Source organism: Pongo abelii, chromosome 10 (assembly GCF_028885655.2).
Source record: "Pongo abelii isolate AG06213 chromosome 10, NHGRI_mPonAbe1-v2.0_pri, whole genome shotgun sequence".
NCBI lineage: Eukaryota > Metazoa > Chordata > Mammalia > Primates > Hominidae > Pongo > Pongo abelii.
This window is the reverse complement of record NC_071995.2, coordinates 43,096,160-43,118,779: the sequence shown is the minus strand read 5'-3', so window position 1 is coordinate 43,118,779 and position 22,620 is coordinate 43,096,160. Positions and strand designations below refer to the sequence as shown.

General features: G+C 38.5%; 1 pseudogene; it reads right to left on the bottom strand.

The window, feature by feature from the left end:
* Nucleotides 1–19,618: 19,618 nt before the first annotated feature.
* LOC100449438 (LRP chaperone MESD-like) lies at nt 19,619–20,316 on the bottom strand (annotated as a pseudogene).
* Nucleotides 20,317–22,620: the final 2,304 nt, after the last annotated feature.

Genomic DNA, 22,620 nt, shown 5'->3' with positions numbered 1-22,620 from the left:
CTTCTTCTGTAAGTTTATCTTCCCTTTGTTGAGTTTCTGTGTCCAAATTCCTTCCTCTTATAATAATACCAGTCTTATTAGACTCCACCTAATGACCTCATTTTAACTCGATGTCCTCTCTGAAGACCCTACATCCAAATAAGGTCCCTATCTGAGGTATTGTGGTTAGCATTTCCAAAAGTGAATTTAGGGGGAGGGTACAATTCAACTTGTAACAAGTACAGCAGATATGTGCTGAATGAATGCATGAATTTTAATCATAGCCACCATTTACTGAGTATCTCCTTTAATTCTCACAATGACCTAATGAAGTAGGTACTATATTTCCTTTTACAAATGAAGAAACCTTAGCCAGAGATAACAGTAAGTAGTATATAGAGAGAGCAGGGAGGTAGCATACTGCAGGCAGAAAGATTGTAAAGGTGGGATGTCTCCAGCAAAATGGTGAGGAAAATGTCCTTTGAGACATCTTCATTAATCTTTGATTGGTCATACTGAATCATGACTAGACAGGAAGACTAAAATAGAGAGTTTTGACAGGGGTTGGCAAACCCTTTTCTGTAAAGGGCCAGATGGTACATATTTTAGGCATCCAAGTCATGTGGTCTGCCATGGCTACTCAACTCTGCCACTGTAGTGTAGCAGCAGCCATAGATAATAATGACTGGCTGTGTTCCAATAAAACTTAAAGCCATACCTCAGATATATTGCAGGTTTAGTTTCAGACCACCACAATAAACAAATATTGCAAACAAGCAAGTTACACACACTTTTGGGTTCCCAGTGCATATAAAGTTATGTTTATACTATACTGTAATCTACTAATTGTGCAATAGAATTATGTCTAAAAATTATACAAACCCTAAATAAAAAATACTGCTAAATATTGCTAACAATCATCTGTGTCTTCAACAAGGCATAATCTTTTTGCTGGTGGAGGGTCTCACCTCAATATAGAGGGCTACTGAGTGACCAGGGTGCTAGTTGCTGAAGGTTGGGGTAGTTGTGGCAAGTTCTTAGAATCAGACAATGAACTTTGTTGCCATCAATGGATTCTTTCTTTCATGAAAGATTTCTCTGTAGCATGTGATGCTGTTTTATAGCATTTTACCCACAGTAGAACTTCTTTGAAAATTGGGGTCAATCCTCTCAAATGCTGCTGCTGCTTTATTAACTAACTTGTGTAATAGTCTACATTCTTTGTTGTCATTTCAACAATGCTCATAGCATCTTCATCAGGAGTAGATTCCATCCCAAGAAACACTTTCTTTGCAGATCCATAAGAAGCAACTTCTCATTCCTTCAAGTTTGATCATGAGACTAGAGCAATTCAGTCACATCTTCAGGCTCCAATTCAAATTCTAGTTCCTTTGCTATTTCTACCATGTCTACAATTACCTTCTCCACTGAGATCTTGAATCCCTCAAAGTCATCCATAAGAGTTGGAATCAACTTCTTCCAAACTTCTTTACTTCTCTCACTCTTCACAGAATTGAAGAGATTTAGGGCCTTGCTCTGGATTAGGCTTTGTCTTAAGGAAATGTTGTGACTAGTTTGGTCTTCTTTTGACACCATTAAGATTTCTCCATATCAGCAATAAGACTGTTTAGCTTTCTTATCATTCATGTGTTTGCTGGAGTAGCACTTTTAATCTCCTTCCAGAACTTTTCCTTTGCATCTACAACTTGGCTGTTTGGCACAAGAGGCCTACTTTTGTCGTATCTTGGCTCTTGATATGCCTTCTTCACTAAGCTCATTTCTAACTTTTGATTTTAAGTTAAGTGAGATGTGTGACTATCATTCATTTGAATATGTAGAGGCCACTGTAGGGTTGTTAATTGGCCTAACTTTAATATTTTTGTAATTCAGGAAATAGGCCCAAAAAGAGGGAGAGAGATGGGGGAACAGCCAGTCAGTGGAACAATCACAAGACACACTTATGATGAAGATTGCCATCTTCTATGGGTGTGGCTTGTAGTGACCCCAAAATAATAACATCAAATTATTAAATAGTAGCATCAGCAATCACTGATCTTTGATCACTGAATAAAAAAGTTTGAAATATTGTGAAGATTACCAAAATGTGACACACACAAAGTAAACACATGCTTTTGGAAAAATGGAAAAATGGCTCCAAAAAGACTTGCTCAATTCAGGCTTGCCATAAATTTGTAAAAAATGCAATATCGGGAGGAGCCAAGATGGCCGAATAGGAACAGCTCCGGTCTACAGCTCCCAGCATAAGCGACGCAGAAGACGGGTGATTTCTGCATTTCCATCTGAGGTACCGGGTTCATCTCACTAGGGAGTGCCAGACAGTGGGCGCAGGTCAGTGGGTGCGTGCACCGTGCGTGAGCCGAAGAAGGGCGAGGCATTGCCTCACTCGGGAAGCGCAAGGGGTCAGGGAGTTCCCTTTCCTAGTCAAAGAAAGGGGTGACAGACGGCACCTGGAAAATCAGGTCACTCCCACCTGAATACTGCGCTTTTCCGACGACGGGCACGGCGCACCAGGAGATTATATCCCGCACCTGGCTCAGAGGGTCCTATGCCCACGGAGTCTTGCTGATTGCTAGCACAGCAGTCTGAGATCAAACTGCAAGGCGGCAGCGAGGCTGGGGGAGGGGCTGCCGCCATTGCCCAGGCTTGCTTAGGTAAACAAAGCAGCCCGGAAGCTCGAACTGGGTGGAGCCCACCACAGCTCAAGGAGGCCTGCCTGCCTCTGTAGGCTCCACCTCTGGGGGCAGGGCACAGACAAACAAAAAGACAGCAGTAACCTCTGCAGACTTAAATGTCCCTGTCTGACAGCTTTGAAGAGAGCAGTGGTTCTCCCAGCACGCAGCTGGAGATCTGAGAACGGGCAGACTGCCTCCTCAAGTGGGTCCCTGACCCCTGACCCCCGAGCAGCCTAACTGGGAGGCATCCCCCCAGCAGGGGCAGACTAACACCTCACATGGCCAGGTACTCCAACAGACCTGCAGCTGAGGGTCCTGTCTGTTAGAAGGAAAACTAACAAACAGAAAGGACATCCACACCAAAAACCCATCTGTACATCACCATCATCAAAGACCAAAAGTAGATAAAACCACAAAGATAGGGAAGAAACAGAGCAGAAAAACTGGAAACTCTAAAAAGCAGAGCACCTCTCCTCCTCCAAAGGAATGCAGTTCCTCACCAGCAACGGAACAAAGCTGGACGGAGAATGACTTTGATGAGCTGAGAGAAGAAGGCTTCAGACGATCAAATTATGCCAAGCTACGGGAGGATATTCAAACCAAAGGCAAAGAAGTTGAGAACTTTGAAAAAAATTTGGAAGAAAGTATAACTAGAATAACCAATACAGAGAAGTGCTTAAAGGAGCTGATGGAGCTGAAAACCAAGGCTCGAGAACTACGTGAAGAATGCAGAAGCCTCAGGAGCCGATGCAATCAAACGGAAGAAAGGGTACCAGCGATGGAAGATGAAATGAATGAAATGAAGTGAGAAGGGAAGTTTAGAGAAAAAAGAATAAAAGGAAACGAGCAAAGCCTCCAAGAAATATGGGACTATGTGAAAAGACCAAATCTACGTCTGATTGGTGTACCTGAAAGTGACGGGCAGAATGGAACCAAGTTGGAAAACACTGCAGGATATTACCCAGGAGAACTTCCCCAATCTAGCAAGCCAGGCCAACATTCAGATTCAGGAAATACAGAGAACGCCACAAAGATACTCCTCGAGAAGAGCAACTCCAAGACACATAATTGTCAGATTCACCAAAGTTGAAATGAAGGAAAAAATGTTAAGGGCAGCCAGAGAGAAAGGTTGGGTTACCCTCAAAGGGAAGCCCATCACACTAACAGCAGATCTCTCAGCAGAAACTCTACAAGCCAGAAGAGAGTGGGGGCCAATATTCAACATTCTTAAAGAAAAGAATTTTCAACCCAGAATTTCATATCCAGCCAAACTAAGCTTCATAAGTGAAGGAGAAATAAAATACTTCACAGACAAGCAAATGCTGAGAGAGTTTGTCACCACCAGGCCTGCCCTAAAAGAGCTCCTGAAGGAAGCACTAAACATGGAAAGGCACAACCGGTACCAGCCACTGCAAAATCATGCCAAAATGTAAAGACCATCGAGACTAGGAAGAGACTGCATCAACTAATGAGCAAAATAACCAGCTAACATCATAATGACAGGATCAAATTCACACATAACAGTATTAACTTTAAATGTAAATGGACTAAATGCTCCAATTAAAAGACACAGACTGGTAAATTGGATAAAGAGTCAAGACCCATCAGTGTGCTGTATTCAGGAAACCCATCTCACATGCAGAGACACACATAGGCTAAAAATAAAAGGATGGAGGAAGATCTACCAAGCAAATGGAAAGCAAAAAAAGGCAGGGGTTGCAATCCTAGTCTCTGATAAAACAGACTTTAAACCAACAAAGATCAAAAGAGACAAAGAAGGCCATTACATAATGGTAAAGGGATCAATTCAACAAGAAGAGCTAACTATCCTAAATATATATGCACCCAATACAGGAGCACACAGATTCATAAAGCAAGTCCTGAGTGACCTACAAAGAGACTTCGACTTCCACACATTAATAATGGGAGACTTTAACACCCCACTGTCAACATTAGACAGATCAACAAGACAGAAAGTCAACAAGGATACCCAGGAATTGAACTCAGCTCTGCACGAAGCAGACCTAATAGACATCTACAGAGCTCTCCACCCCAAATCAACAGAATATACATTTTTTTCAGCACCACACCACACCTATTCCAAAATTGACCACATACTTGGAAGTAAAGCTCTCCTCAGCAAATGTAAAAGAACAGAAATTATAACAAACTATCTCTCAGATCACAGTGCAATCAAGCTAGAACTCAGGATTAAGAATCTCACTCAAAACCACTCAACTACATGGAAACTGAACAACCTGCTCCTGAATGACTACTGGGTACATAATGAAATGAAGGCAGAAATAAAGATGTTCTTTGAAACCAACGAGAACCAAGACACAACATACCAGAATCCCTGGGATGCATTCAAAGCAGTGTGTAGAGGGAAATTTATAGCACTAAATGCCCACAAGAGAAAGCAGGAAAAATCCAAAATTGTCACCCTAACATCACAATTAAAAGAACTAGAAAAGCAAGAGCAAACACATTCAAAACCTAGCAGAAGGCAAGAAATAACTAAAATCAGAGCAGAACTGAAGGAAATAGAGACACAAAAAACCCTTCAAAAAATTAATCCAGGAGCTGGTTTTTTGAAAGGATCAACAAAATTGATAGACCGCTAGCAAGACTAATAAAGAAAAAAAGAGAGAAGAATAAAATAGATGCAATAAAAAATGATAAAGGGGATATCACCACCAATCCCACAGAAATACAAACTACCATCAGAGAATACTACAAACACCTCTATGCAAATAAACTAGAAAATCTAGAAGAAATGGATAAATTCCTCGACACATACACTCTCCCAAGACTAAACCAGGAAGAAGTTGAATCTCTGAATAGACCAATAACAGGAGCTGAAATTGTGGCAATAATCAATAGCTTACCAACCAAAAAAAGTCCAGGACCAGATGGATTCACAGCCAAATTCTACCAGAGGTACAAGGAGGAACTGGTACCATTCCTTCTGAAACTATTCCAATCAATAGAAAAAGAGGGAATCCTCCCTAACTCATTTTATGAGGCCAGCATCATCCTGATACCAAAGCTGTGCAGAGACACAACCAAAAAAGAGAATTTTAGACCAATATCCTTGATGAACATTGATGCAAAAATCCTCAATAAAATACTGGCAAACAGAATCCAGCAGCACATCAAAAAGCTTATCCACCATGGTCAAGTGGGCTTCATCCCTGGGATGCAAGGCTGGTTCAATATATGCAAATCAATAAATGTAATCCAGCATATAAACAGAACCAAAGACAAAAACCACATGATTATCTCAATAGATGCAGAAAAGGCCTTTGACAAAATTCAACAACCCTTCATGCTAAAAACTCTCAATAAATTAGGTATTGATGGGATGTATCTCAAAATAATAAGAGCTATCTATGACAAACCCACAGCCAATATCATACAGAATGAGCAAAAACTGGAAGCATTCCCTTTGAAAACTGGCACAGGACAGGGATGCCCTCTCCCACCACTCCTATTCAACATAGTGTCGGAAGTTCTGGCCAGGGCAATCAGGCAGGAGAAGGAAATAATGGGTATTCAGTTAGGAAAAGAAGAAGTCAAATTGTCCCTGTTTGCAGATGACAAGATTGTATATCTAGAAAACCCCATTGTCTCAGCCCAAAATCTCCTTAAGCTGATAAGCAACTTCAGCAAAATCTCAGGATACAAAATCAATGTACAAAAATCACAAGCATTCTTATGCACAAACAACAGACAAACAGAGAGCCAAATCTTGAGTGAACTCCCATTCACAATTGCTTCAAAGAGAATAAAATAGCTAGGAATCCAACTAACAAGGGATGTGAAGGACCTCTTCAAGGAGAACTACAAACCACTGCTCAAGGAAATAAAAGAGGATACAAACAAATGGAAGAACATTCCATGCTCATGGGTAGGAAGAATCAATATTGTGAAAATGGCCATACTGCCCAAGGTAATTTACAGATTCAATGCCATCCCCATCAAGCTACCAATGACTTTCTTCACAGAATTGGAAAAAACTACTTTAAAGTTCATATGGAACCAAAAAAGAGCCCTCATCGCCAAGTCAATCCTAAGCCAAAAGAACAAAGCTGGAGGCATCGCACTACCTGACTTCAAACTATACTACAAGGCTACGGTAACCAAAACAGCATGGTACTGGTACCAAAACAGAGATATAGATCAATGGAACAGAACAGAGCCCTCAGAAATAACGCCGCATATCTACAACTATCTGATCTTTGACAAACCTGACAAAAACAAGAAATGGAGAAAGGATTCCCTATTTAATAAATGGTGCTGGGAAAACTGGCTAGCCATATGTAGAAAGCTGAAACTGGATCCCTTCCTTACACCTTATACAAAAATCAATTCAAGATGGATTAAAGACTTAAACGTTAGACCTAAAACCATAAAAACCCAAGAAGAAAACCTAGGCATTACCATTCAGGACATAGGCATGGGCAAGGACTTCATGTCTAAAACACCAAAAGCAATGGCAACAAAAGACAAAATTGACAAATGGGATCTAATTAAACTAAAGAGCTTCTGCACAGCAAAAGAAACTACCATCAGAGTGAACAGGCAACCTACAAAATGGGAGAAAATTTTCGCAACCTACTCATCTGACAAAGGGCTAATATCCAGAATCTACAATGAACTCAAACAAATTTACAAGAAAAAAACAAACAACCCCATCAAAAAGTGGGTGAAGGACATGAACAGACACTTCTCAAAAGAAGACATTTATGCAGCCAAAAAACACATGAAAAAATGCTCACCATCACTGGCCATCAGAGAAATGCAAATCAAAACCACAATGAGATACCATCTCACACCAGTTAGAATGGCAATCATTAAAAAGTCAGGAAACAACAGGTGCTGGAGAGGATGTGGAGAAATAGGAACACTTTTACACTGTTGGTGGGACTGTAAACTAGTTCAACCATTGTGGAAGTCAGTGTGGCAATTCCTCAGGGATCTGGAACTAGAAATACTATTTAACCCAGCCATCCCATTACTGGGTATATACCCAAAGGACTATAAATCATGCTGCTATAAAGACACATGCACACATATGTTTATTGCGGCATTATTCACAATAGCAAAGACTTGGAACCAACCCAAATGTCCAACAATGATAGACTGGATTAAGAAAATGTGGCACATATACACCATGGAATACTGTGCAGCCATAAAAAATGATGAGTTCATGTCCTTTGTAGGGACATGGATGAAATTGGAAATCATCATTCTCAGTAAACTATCGCAAGAACAAAAAACCAAACACCGCATATTCTCACTTATAGGTGGGAATTGAACAATGAGAACACATGGACACAGGAAGGGGAACATCACACTCTGGGGACTGTTGTGGGGTGGGGGGAGGGGGGAGGGATAGCACTGGGAGATATACCTAATGCTAGATGACGAGTTAGTGGGTGCAGCGCACCAGCATGGCACATGTATACATATGTAACTTACCTGCACATTGCGCACATGTACCCTAAAACCTAAAGTATAATAATAATAATTTTTAAAAATGCAATATCTGTAAAGTGCAATAAAGTGTGTCCCTGTATTTCCAAAAGTTGGTGGCTAGCTGGATTTGGCTTATGGGATGCAGTTTTCTGAAGCCTGAAAAGTCCTACGGACATTTTCACTTTGATATTCTTTCCTTTTGTTTTCCTAAAAGTAAATTTATTTTGTTGATTTAGAAAAGTCATGCTGGCCTGCTGTCTTTTTGATGGGCAGTGTTTGCTTCCCTCTTTTGGATAAGGCTGTGCTAAACTCAAAGACTAATAGAGCTGTTTAGGATATCCACAGATGTCCTCCAGAATGTTCTGTCGTCTGGGAAATTCTGCTTTGTCACCCGGTGTTAAAGCGGGAGCTCATTTCTTCAGTGACAAAGGAGAAGAGCTGCAGGGGTAGAGGAGAGATCGATGGGACAGGAGTGCACAACCTGTCAATCCTGAGTTTCTTTCCTGGCTCAGGGATGGACAAGCATGTGGCTTTGGTGCCAGTTATTTCAGTTCTCTGTGACTTGTTTTCTTCCTGATGATGTAGAAAAACACATTTCATTTAAGGACATAATCCACCTTATAGGTAATCTAGATAAAAATACTTGCTAAATAAGCCGGGAAAAAGTGGCCAAATTTAGGAGTGCTAAAGAATTCACTCTTGTTGCCTGAGCATTTATATTTTCAACTTGTGAGTCCCTTTGCTCTTAGCCTTTGATGAGTTTCTTGTATTTCTTCCTGATTATAGGCCTTAAGGACTCATTCTGATTTTTTTTCCCTTCTCACGATCTTCCTGCCCCACTGTAGTGTGGGGATTCTTCTTTCTTCAAGTCTGGACTCAGAATGAGATGGAGCTTCCCATGAGCCCCACCCTCCACCCCTTAGGCAGTGTCCTAATGAGCCCACATTCAACTAGTCTTAGGTAGTTTACTACCAGAGCAACCTGGGAACAAAGAAAGGATAACAGAAGTGAACATGGGAGTTACATGACTGATAAAGATTTTATCGTAGTGGAAACTGGTTTGATAACTCCTCTGTATCTTCACTTGCTAAGTAAGAAAACTTTTTTTTAATTACAAGAGTAAGAAATGGACCTCTGTTTTTGGTACTATGGCAGACTAGCTATTCTGAAAAGCCGCCTAATACAAAACTCCTAGGAATGCTAGGTAAAATACAACAAACATCCTTTAAACACATAGCTGAAATTGTAGGACTATAAGAGAAATCTCCAGGGGATCAAAACAAAGAAGGAGCTGGAAACCTGTGTAGCAATTTCATCCTGAAACACTGGCTTCTGAGCGACGTTTTTCAGTTTTAATAACCAAGTGGGCTCCCTTGCAATGGTTGAACAGAAGGAAAGAGATGGAGCTTAGGTCCACTCAGGGTAGAAGGTTGGTTCTCTAAAGCCAGGACCTCAGGGGATACATCTTAAATAAAAGTATGGAGTAGAAAAAAATGCAGCAGTCTGCAAAGGGAAATAACAAAGACACTTGTCTATCATGGCCCAAGCTCTAGGTTGGGGTTGGGGGGACGTCTTCTCTGATGTAATCAGGGCCTTTCCATATGTGGGTTTGGGATTGGATTTACACTACCTGAATCTCTAGGAAATCCTAGTTGGGGAATCAAAATTGTTCTTGTTTGGAGGACCCCCAGGGTACCAGGCAAAAGCAAATACACATCCTCCATGGAGGCTTGTCCCCACACTCAGTCTTTGCAGCATTCCTATAGGTTAAATCCCAAATACGACTTCCGAGTCCCAAATTTCAAAACACAGAGGACATGAACCATTTTGTGTAAAAATGTTAGCAGAAACAAGCAAAAGCAAAATTAGATCCCCAATACCTGATATTGGAGTTCTTAGATACAGAATATAACCATCATTACTGGTATAGTGTGTTGTTATTAATACATATGATAGAAGATTCAGTTAATTAGGAAGATGTAATTCTAAACTCATGTACCTAATATGCTAGGTCAAAAGTATAAAGTGAAATTTTATAAAATTCAGGTAGAAATTGTAAAACCCACCACCAAAGTGAAAGAAGTCTTTCACACAAATCTCTTATTAGATCCCATACACCCAAAATTAGTAAGATCATGAGTTAAACTGCAAAATAAGTAAGATTGAGCTGTTGCACATATGTAGAATCCTGTACCCAGCAATTAGGGAAATATATTAATTTTTATTGTGGTAAAATATACACATAAGGCCGGGCGCGGTGGCTCAGGCCTGTAATCCCAGCACTTTGGGAGGCCAAGACGGGTGGATCACGAGGTCAGGAGATCGAGACCATCCTGGCTAACACAGTGAAACCCCATCTCTACTAAAAATACAAAAAATTAGCTGCGTGTGGTGGCGGGCGCCTGTAGTCCCAGCTACTCAGGAGGCTGAGGCAGGAGAATGGCATGAACCTGGGAGGCGGAGCTTGCAGTGAGCTGAGATCATGCCACTGCACTCCAGCCTGGGCAACAGAGCGAGACTCCATCTTAAAAAAAAAAAAAAATATATATATATGTATATTATATATATATATTATATACATATAAAAAATATATATATTATATATATACACACATAAATTTACCATCTTTATTATTATTATTATTATTATTATTATTGTTATTTTAGACAGTCTTGCTCTGTCACCCAGGCTGGAGTGCAGTGACATGTTCACAGCTCACTGCAACCTTTGCCTCCTGGGTTCAAGCCATTCTCATGTCTCACCTTCCCAAGCAGCTGGGATTACAGGCATACCACCATGCTCAGTTAATTTTTTTTGGATTTTTAATAGAGACAGGGTTTCATCGTGCTGGCCAGGCTAGTCTTGAACTCCTGACCTCAGGTGATCCACCCGCCTCAGCTTCCCTAAGTGCTGGGATTACAGGCGTGAGCCACCGTGCCTGGCCTATCTTAATTATTTTTAAATGTACTGTTTCAGTTGTGTAAAGTACATTCACATTATTGTACAGCCAGTCTCCAGAACTCTTTTCATCTTGCAAAACGTAAATTCTTATACCCATTAAGAAAATAACTCCATGCTGGGCTCAGTGGTGCATGCCTATCGTTCCAGCTTTGAGTCCAAAGTTTGAGGCCAGGCTGGATGACAGACTCATCCCTAAAAAAAAAAAAAAACCAAAAACAATCTCCGATTCTCACTTCCCCGAGCTTCTGGTAACCAACATTCTTTCGGTCTCTATGATTTTGACTACTCTTGGAGCCTCATATGAGTGGAATCATACCCCTGTGTGATTTGTACTTTTGTGACTGGCTTATTTCACTTAGGTTCATCCATGTGGTAGCATGTGTCAGAATTTCCTTCCTTTCTAAGGCTGATAATATTCCATTATGTATATTTACCACATTTTTTAAATCCATTTACCATTGATGGACACTTGCATCGCTTCCACATTTGGCTATTATGAATAATGTTGCTATGAACACAGGTGTACAAACATCTATTTGAGTCCCTACTGTCAATTCTTTTAGGTATATACCTAGAAGTGAAATTGGTGGATCATATGTTAATTCTATTTTTAATTTTTTGAGGAATGGCCATACTGTTTTCTACAGTGGCTGCACCATCTTACATTCCCACCAGCAATACCAAGGGTTCCCATTTCTTCACATCCTTGACAATATTTATTATTTTTGTTATTTTTTTTTAATGGTAGCTATCCTAATGAGTGTTGGGTAATATCTCATTGTGGTTTTGATTTGCGTTTCTCCAATGATTAGTGATGCTGAGCATTTTAAAAATGTGCTTATTGGCCATTTTATATCTTTTTAAGAGGAATAGCTAGTCACGTCTTCTGTCTATTTTTAAATTGTTTCATGGGTTATTGTTCTGTTGTAAACTTGTAGGAGTTATTTATATATTCTGGATATTAATCTCTTATCAGGTATATGATTTGCAAATATTTTCTCCCATCATGTGGGTTGCCTTTTTATGCTGTTAATAGTGTCCTTTGGTGGCTCACGCCTGTAATCCCAGCACTTTGGGAGGCCGAGACGGGCAGATCACGAGGTCAGGAGATTGAGACCATCCTGGCTAACACGGTGAAAACCCGTCTTTACTAAAAATACAAAAAAATTAGCCGGGCGTGGTGGCGGGCGACTGTAGTCCCAGCTACTTGGGAGGCTGAGGGAGGAGAATGGCGTAAACCCGGGAGGCGGAGCTTGCAGTGAGCCGAGATCGCGCCACTGCACTCCAGCCTGGGCGACTGAGCGAGACTCCATCTCAAAAAAAAAAAAAAAAAAGTGTCCTTTGGTGTACAGAAGTTTTAAATTTTGTTGTAATCCATTTAGTCTTTTTTCTTTGTTGTCTGTGCCTTTTGGTGTCATATTTAAGAAATCATTGTCAGACTCAATGTCATGAGACTTTTTTCCTATGTTTTCTTCTAAGAGTTTATAGTTTTAGCTCTTACACTTAAGTCTTTGATCCATTGTGAGTTAATTTTTGTGTAGGGTGTTATGTAAGGATCCAACTTCATTCTTTTCTGGTAGATATTCAGTTTTCACAATACCGTTTGTTGAAAAGACTGTCTTTCCCCCCATTGAATCGGGAATTGACACCCTTGTTGAAAATCATTTGACCATACATAAGAAGGTTTATTTCTGGCTCTTTCTATTCCATCGGTCTATATGTCTATTTTGATTAATTACTGTAAGCTTGTGGTATTTTGAAATCAGGAAGTGTGAGACCTCCAACTTTGTTTTTTTTCAAGGCTGTCTTGGTTATTTGTGGTCCACTGAAGTTTTATATGAATTTTAGGATGGATTTTTCTATGTCTGCAAAAATTGTTGGGATTTTTATAGAAGTTGCATTGAATTTGTAGGTTTCTTTAGGTGATATTGACATATTTACAAAATTAAGTCTTCCACTCCATGAGCGTGAGATGTCTTTCCACTTATTGGTGTCTTTTTTAGTTCAGCAACATTTTATAGTTTTTCAGTGTACAGTATTTTGCCTGCTTCATTAAATTTATTCCTAGGTATTCTTTTTAATGTTATTGTAAGTGGAACTATTTTCTTAATTCTGTTTTAGATTTTTCTTTGTTCGTGTGTAGAAATACAACTGATTTTTGTGTTTTGATTTTGTATCTGCAACTTTGCTGAATTCATTTATTGGTTCTAACAGCTTTTGGGGTGTGTGTGGAATCCTTAGGGTTTTTACATATAAGATCATATTGTCTGTGAACAGAGATAATTTGACTTCCTCCTTTCCAACTTGGATGCCCTTTATTTTCTTTTTTTTTTCCTAATTGCTTTACCTAGGACTTCTACTATTACGTTGACTAGAAGTGGCAAAGTGAGCATCCTCTTGTTCCTGAACTTGGAGGAAAAGCTTTTAATCTTTTACCATAGACTATGATGCAGCTGTAGGCTTTCAATATATGACCTTGATTATGCTGAGGTAGCTTCCTTCTATTCCTAGTTTGTTGAGTATTTACATCATGAAGCAGTATTGAATTTTGACAAATGCTTTTTCTATATCAATTGAAATGATCGTGTGGTTGGTTTGTTTTTTTCACCTTTGTTCTCTTAATGTGTTGCATTATATTGACTGATTTTCATATGGTGAGATATTCTTTGCATTCCAGGAATAAATCCCACTTGATCATGATGTACAGTCCTTTTAATGTGCTGCTGAATTCTGTTTGCTAGTATTTTGAGGATTTTTGCATCAATATTAATTAATTAGTTCTTGTTGTGCCTTTGGATTTGTATCAGGTTGATGTTGGGCTCATAGAATGAGTTTGGAAGTGTTCCCTCCTCTTTAATTTTTGGAAGAGTTTGAGGAAGATTGGCATTAGTTTTTCTTTCAATGTATTGTAGAATTAACCAGTAAAATTTCCTGGTCCTGGGCTTTTCTTAGATGAGAGGTTTTTCATTACTGAGTCAGTCTCCTTACTAGTTATAGATATGTTAATATTTTCTGTTTCTTCACAATTCAGTCCTGTTAGGTTTTGTGGTTCTAAAATTTGTCCAATTCATCTATGATATTCAATCTGTTGTTCATAGTACTCTCATAATCTTTTTATTCTGTCTGTAAAAATTGGTAGGAATGTCCCCCTTTTCATTTCTGATTTTACTTATTTGAGTCTTTATTATTTCTTCTGCTAGCTTTGGGTTTAGTTTGGTCTTTTTCTGGTTCCTCATTAAGGCATAAATTTAGGTTGTTCATTTAAATCTTTTTTTCTATGTAAGATGATTTTATAGTAAACATGAATTTGTCAGAGTTCAATATAATTAGAAAATCTTTGTCTTATTTGAAACCTTTTTTATTTAAAAAAATTTTAGTTGACACAATAATTGTACAATTTATGAGATACAAAGTGATATTTTGATACATGTATACAGTGTGTAATCAAATCAGGGTAATTAGCATATCCATTACTTCAAACATTTATGTTTACTGTTTTATACTTTCTAATTCTCTGTCACAATTCTCTATCTTGTTATTTTTTAAAACATTAATTGCAGTTGTTTCAGGGTCTATATCTGTTAATTTCATTATTTAGGTCTCCTCTAAGTCTGTTTCTGTTGTCTTTTTTGGTTGGAATTTGGTCAATTCTTATCTTTTTTTTAATTTAACTCTTATATTTAAAAAGTTATTTCAGTAGTTTTGGGAGAACAGGTGGTATTTGGATACATGGATAAATTCTTTCGTGGTGATTTCTGAGGTTTTGGTGCACCAATTACCCAAGCAGTGTACATTGTACCCAATGTGTAGTCTTTGCATCCTCATAGCTTAGCTCCTGCTTATAAGTGAGAATATACAATATTTGGTTTTCCATTCCTGAGTTAATCAACTTAGAATAATGGTCTCCAACTCCATGCAGGTTGCTGTAAATACCATTATTTTGTCCTTTTATGGCTGAGTATTATTCTATGGTGTATATATACCATGTTTTCTTTATCCACTCACTGATTGATGGGCATTTAGGCTGGTTCCATATTTTGGAAATTGCAAATAGTATTGCTCTAAACATGCATGTGCAAGTGTGTTTTTCATATAATGACTCCTTTTCCTCTGGGGTATACCCAGTAGTGGGATTGCCAGATCAAATGGTAGTTCTACTTTTAGTTCTTTAAGGAGTCTCCATACTATGTTCCATAGTGGTTGTACTAGTATATGTTTCCACCAGCAGTTTAAAAGTGTTCGCTTTTCACCAAATCCCTGCCAAAATCTATTATTTTTTAATTTTTAAATTATGGCCATTCTTGCAGGAGTAAGGTGGTACTGCATTGTGGTTTAGATTTACATTTCCCTGATAATTAGTGATGTTGAGCATTTTTTCTTATGTTTGTTGGCCACTTTTATATCTTCTTTTGAGAACTATCTATTCATATCCTTATCCCACTTTTGGATGGGATTTTTTCTGATTTGAGTTCCTTGTAGATTCTGGATATTGGTCCTTTGTTGGATGCACAGTTTGTGAATATTTTCTCCTACTCAGCAGGTTGTCTGTTTGCTGATTATTTCTTTTGCCATGCACAATCTTTTTAGTTTAATTAAGTCCCATCTATTTGTCTTTGTTTTTGTTCCATTTGCTTTTGGGTCCTTGGTCATGAAGTCTTTGTCTAAGCCAATGTCTAGAAGAGTTTTTCTGATGTTATCTTCTAGAATTTTTATGATTTCAGGTCTTAGATTTAAGTCTTTGATCCATCTTGAGTTGATTTTTATATAAGGTGAGAGATGGGATCCAATTTCATTTTTCTGTATGTGGCTTGCTAATTATCCCAGCACCATTTGTTGAATAGTGTGTCCTTTCCCCCACTTTATGTTTTAGTTTGGTTTGTTGAAGATCAGCTGATTGTAAGTATTTGACTTTGTTTCTGGGTTCTCTATTCTGTTCCATTGGTTTATGTGCCTGTTTTTATACCAGTACCATACTGTTTTGGTGTTTCCCATTTCATTTCTAATTGAACTTATTTGGTTTTTCTCTCTTAGTTTCTTGGTTAATCTCACTAGTGGCCTATCAATTTTGTTCATCTTTTCAAAGAACCAGCTTTTTGTTTCATCTGTCTTTTGTATTTTTTTGTTTGTTTCAATTTCATTTAATTCTGCTCTGATCTTGGTTATTTCTTTTCTTCTCTTGGTTTGAGTTTCGATTGTTCTTGTTTCTCTAGTTCCTTGAGGTGTGACCTTAGATTGTCTGTGCTCACTCTTTCAGACTTTTTGATGTAGGCATTTAAGGCTATGAACTTTCCTCTTAGCGCCACTTTTGCTGTATCTCAGAGGTTTTGATAGGTCACTATTATTGCTCAGTTCAAAGAATGTTTTAATTTCCATCTTGACTGTATTGTTGATCCAAAGATCATTCAGGAGCACATTATTTAATTTCCATGTATTTGTATAGTTTTGAGGGTACCTTTGGAGTTAATTTGAAGTTTTATTTCATTGTGGTCTGAGAAAGTACTTGATGTAATTTTTATTTTCTTAAATTTATTGAGATTTGTTTTGTGATATAAGAATAACGACTCCTGCATACTTTTGGTTTCCATTTGCATGGAATATCTTTTTCCACCCCTTTACTTTAAGTTTATGTGAGTCCTTACGTGTTAGGTGAGTCTCTTGAAGACAGCAGATACTTGGTTGGTGGATTTTTACCCATTCTGCCATTCTGTATTTTTTAAGTGGAGCATTTAGGCCATTTACATCACGCCAATTGTTGCCTGAATACCTTGTGTTTTTTTCATTGTGTTATTATTTTATAGGCTCTGTGAGATTTACACTTTAAAGAAGTTGTATATTGGTGTATTTCAAGGTTTTGTTTCAAGATTTATATCTCCTTTCAGCATTTCTTGTAGTGCTCACTTGGTAGCAGTGAATTCTCTCAGCATTTGTTTGTCTGAAAAAGACTTTATCTCCCCTTCATTTATGAAGCTTAGTTTTGCTGGATACAAAATTTTGGGCTGATAATTATTTTGTTTAAAGAGGCTAAAGATAGGACCCTTTGAAGTTGTAGGGTTTCTGCTGAGAAATCTGCTGTTTATCTGATAGGTTTTCCTTTATATGTTACCTGGATGCTTTTGCCTCACAGCTCTTAAGATCCTTTCGTTTTTATTGACTTTAGGTAATCTGATGACTATGTGCTTAGGTGATGATCTTTTCACAATAAATTTCCAGGGTGTTCATTGAACTTCTTGTATTTAGATGTCTAGATCTCTAGCAAGGCCAGAGATGTTTTCTTCGATTATTACCTCAAATAATTTTTCCAAACTTTTAGATTTCTCTTCTTCCTCACAAACAGCAATTAATCTTATGTTTGGTTGTTTAACATAATCCCAAATTTCTTGGAGGCTTTGTTCATTAAAAAAATTTTTTTCTTTGTTTTTGTCAGATTGGGTCAATTCAAAAGCCTTGTCTTCAAGTTCTGGAGTTCTTTCTTCCACTTGTTCTAGTCTATTGTTGAAATTTTCCAGTGTACTTTGTATTTCTCTGTGTGTCTTTCATTTCCAGAAATTGTGATTTTTTTTTATGACATCTATTTCTCTGGAGACTGTTTTATTCATATTCTGTATTTTTTAAAAAAAATTGTTTAAGTTGGTTTTCACAATTCTCTGGTACCTCCTTGAGTAGCTTAATAATCAACCTTTTGAATTCTTTATCTGGCAATTAAGATTTCTTCTTGGTTTGGATTCATTGCTGGAGAACTAGTGTGATCTTTTTGGGGGTGTTCTAGAAACTTGTTTTGTCATACTACCGGAATTACTTTTATGGTTCCTTCTCATTTGGGTAGACTGTCTCATTGGAAATATCTAGAACTCAAGGGCTGTTATTCAGATTATTTTGTCCCATGGGGTGATCCCTTGATGTGGTGCTCTCCCCCTTCCCCTAGGGATGGGCTTCCTGAGAGCCAGACTGCAGTGACTGTTATTGCTCTTCTGAGTCTAGCAACTCAGTGGGGCTATTGGACTCTGGGCTGGGGCTGGGGAATGTCTGCAAAGAATCTTGTGATATGATCTGTCTTAAGGTCTCCAGCCATGGATACTAGCACCTGCTCTGGTGGAGGTGGCAGGGGAGTGAAGTGTGAAGTGGATTCTGTGAGTCCTTGTTTGTAGTTTTGTTTTGTGCACTGGTTTTCTTACATGCTGGTTATGCTGGCAGTGACATAATTACAGACAGACTCAGGACCTCTGGTTAGCCAAGATGTTGCAGGCAGTGGAATTAGTTGTTGTTTTCTCCTTCTTTGGAGCATTGTTGTTCTGTTATGAGTTGCTGTAATGGCTTGAGTTGGTTGGCCTCCAGTCAGGAGGTGGTGATTTCAAGAGAGTACCAGCTGCAGTAGTAGAAGGTGGATATAAGTTTTCCCTAAGTTGTCCAGGATAAGTATTTAAGTTTGTCAGGCAATGGGAGGGGCCATAGAGCTCCCAAGAGTTTGTCTTTTGTCTTTGGCTACCAGGGCAGGTAGAGAAAAACCATCAGGTGGAGGCAGGGTTAGGTGGTTCTGAGCTCAGACTCTCCTTGGGCAGGAGTTGCTGCAGTCATTGTGTGGGATGGAGGGGTAGTTCTCAGGCCAATGGAGTTATGTTCCAAGGGGGATTACAGCTGCCCTTCCTGCATCATGCAGGTTGCCAGGGAAGTGAGGGAAAGCCAGCAATGACAGGCCTGACCCAGCTCCCACACAGCCAGCAAGGCCAGTCTTACTCCCAGCATGCCCTGCCAAAAGTGCTGAGTTTATATCCAGGCAGCTGGTGGATAGGGCTGAGATCTTGCCCCAGGCTACAAGCCTCTCAACTGAGAAGGCAAGCAGGCCTTTCAGACCATGACCCTCCCTGCCTGCCTGCACCATCAGCTGCGGCTTCTGTGCTTGTACCTGCACTTGATTCATCCCCTGGATTCTGCTCAGGAAAATTAGTGCTCAGTTGAAATTATTACGAAGTTCAGCTAGAAGCTTCTTTCACCCTGTGGCCTCTCCCTAATTTTGCTGGCTACCTTCTCCAAGGATCCCTGTGAGGTAAAGTCAGGGATGGCTTCCTTGGGCTCAAGATGGGGACTGGGAGTGCCTATAGAGCTCTTCCCACTGCTTCTTCTACCTGTATATTTCACTGGGTTCCCTAAATCTATTTCAGCTCTAGGTAGGTTAAATCCTTCTCCCTTGATCTGGATTTTCTGGTTCCCCAGTGGGGATGTGTGTTTGGAGGCAGACTTATCCCCTCTCACGCTTTGAGAACTCACAGTTTTTCAGCTGTCCCATGGAGTTTACAGTGGCATGCCACTTTTTTCAATGGGTCTATTTGAAGCCTTTGAAACATTAATTCTTACACTGACCACAAAACTTGTCATATGGCAGATTCTTTCTAGAAGAAACTAGAATGTCATCCTTTGTGCAGTTTCCTGCACCAGTCCCAACCACATGAGCCCAGCTAGGAGCTCTGTATGTCCATCTACTTTTCTGCAGACCACTGTGGCTGCCTTGTTACAGGTCTTCTCTGCTATTTCCAGCTGTCTTCATTGAAAGCCCAAGATTTTGGATCTCTTTTCTTCTTCTTTTCAATGTTGTCTTTATTTTTCTCTTTGCTTCCTTCTCCTTTGCCAGGGAACACCTGTCCCTCCAGAGTTGCATCAGCACACTTGTCTTGACTGACAAAAGAGTTATTGATATCCTAGGCATATTTTCCATCATGAAGCATGAAGATAGTATGGTCTGATCCCACAGTGAACCTCTGGACATTTCATTAGCACTGAAAAGACTGCCCTGACAGAGGCTCATGATTTCCTCTCTCTTTCTCAGTGGGGCTTCCTGATACAGTGACAAACATATAAGAATCTTCCCTTTTTTCATCATTTTCAATGTGCTTTCAGGCTTGCCCAGGTCGATATATAAGAAGTTGACAGGTATTGAGGGTCTCTTGTGCTCTGGAAGATCTTTTTTTAGTCATCATCCTTCTCCCACTCTACCAGAAGACATGCCATGTCTATATCATTGTAATCATGAATATCTTCCTTCTTCTGAGGAAGTGAGAGAGCCTTACTGGATGTTCTGGCTGGGCCCTTGGCTGCACAAGCCCCAGGTAGCTGCTGCTGCTGCAGCAGGCCAGAGGCATGAATCAGGACCATTTCCATGCACACCCAGCTGAAGGTTGCCATTTTCTCTTTCTTCATTTTGAGTATATATGTTTGTTTGCATCTACAAATTTCCCTATTAACACTGCTTTTGCTGCATCCCATAGATTTTGGTATGTTGTGTTTTCATTTTCATTTGTCTCAAGATATTTTCTAATTTCTCCTTTATTTTTTGACCCAGTGGTTGTATAAGAGAGTATTGTTTAATTTCTACATATTTGTACATTTTCCCATTTTTTTCTGCTATTGATTTCTAGTTTCATTCCATAGTGGTTGGAAGAGATAACTTGTATGATTTCAGTCTTTTTAAATCATTTCATGCCCTAACATGTAGTTTTTTCTGGATAATGTTCCAAATATACTTGAGAAAAAATGTGTTTTTTTTTTTTGCTTTGTTGGATAAAATATTCTATGTGTGTCTGTTAGGTCCAATTGGTCTTTAATGTTGTTCAAGACCTCTATGTCCTTATATTCTGTTTTATATGCTGTCTAGCTGTTCTATCATTAATAAAAGGTGGGGTATTAAAGTGTCTTACTATAATTATAGATCTTTTTCTCCTTTTTAATTCTGTCAATGTTTGCTTAATATATTTAGGACTTCTGAAGTTTGCTATATATGTTTATAATTGTTATATCTTCTAGATGAATCAACCCTTTTATCATTACATAATATCAACATTTGTGTCTTGTAACAGTTTTTGACTTAAAGCCTATTTTGTCTCATATTAGTTTAGCCATCCTTGCTTTCTTTGGTTATCATTTTTGTAGTATATCTTTTTCCATCTTTTACTTTCAACCTAAGCATGTCCTTAGATCTAAAGTGAGTCTCTTGTAGACAGCATATAGTAGAATCATGTTTTAAAAAATTTAATTGGCCAATCTATGTCTTTTGATTGGGAAGTTTAACCTATTTACATTTAAAGTTATTGCTGATAGGGTAAGACTCACTATTGGTATTTTGTTATTTTCTTTCTGTGAGTATTATAGTTTTCTTTGTCCCTCATTCCTTCCTTCTTGCCTTCCTTTATATTTAATTATTTTTGTAATGACATGTTTTTGATTACCTTCTCATTTTCCTTTGCATATATTCTATAGATATTTTCTTTCTGGTAACCATGGGGATTACCTAAAATATTCTAAAATTATAACAATATGTTTTAAACTGATACCAACTTAAGTTTCATACAAAAATATTACTCTTCTAGAGCTATGTCCCCTTTGTGTTATTAACATAACACATTACATTTTAATATATTGTACAACTATTTTTTTTTTTTTTTTTGAGATAGTCTCTCTCTCCTGCCCAGGCTGGAGTGGAGGGGTGAGATCTTGGCTCAGTGCAACCTCCACCTCCAAGGCTCAAGCAGTCCTCCCACCTCAGCCTCCACATCTAGCTGATAATGATGATGATGATGATGATGATGATGATGATGATGATGATGATTGTATTTAGAGACAGGGTTTCACCATGTTGCCCAGGCTGGTCTCAAACTCCTGGATGCAAGTGATCCACCTGCCTTGGCTTCCCACAGTGCTGGGATGACAGGTGTGAGCCACTGTGCCCAGACCTATTGTGTAGCATTAATATAGATTTATTTTTTATGCTTTTGCTTTTATATCCTGTAAAGGAAGAAAAAGTGAAATTGTAAACCAAAATTATAATACTGGTTTTGGTATTTGTTCATGTGTTTACCAAGGAACTTTATATTTTTATGCAGTTTTGAATTACTTTCTAGTATGCCTCTATTTAAACTTGAATAAATCACTGTAGCATTTCTTGTAGGGCAGGTCTGGTGGAAATAAATTTCTTTATTTGCTTTTCTGGAAATTTCTTAATTTCTCTCATATTTTTTGAAGAATAGTTTTGTCAGATATAGAATTATTGGTGAAATTCTTTTCTCTTTCAACCCTTTAAATATATCATCCTACTGCCTTTTGGCTTGCATGGTTTCTGCTGAGAAATATGATAATCTTACTGAAGATCCCTTGTATGTGACAATTTGCTTTTTTTCTTGCTACTTTCAAGAATCTCTTTTAAAAATGTTCTTTTAAAATTTTTGTGGGTACATAGTAGGTGTGTATATATATATATATATATATATATATACATACATATATATATGGGATATGTGGGATATTTTGATACAGGTATATAGTGTGTGATAATCACATCAGGGCAAAAGGGGTATCTGTCACTTCAAGCATTTATCCTTCGTGTTACAATCAAATTATACTCTTTTAGTTATTTTTAAATGTACAATTATTGACTATAGCCACCCTATTGTGCTATCAAATACTAGCGGTCTTATTCATTCTAACTACTTTTTGTACCCATTAACCATCCCCACTTCTTCC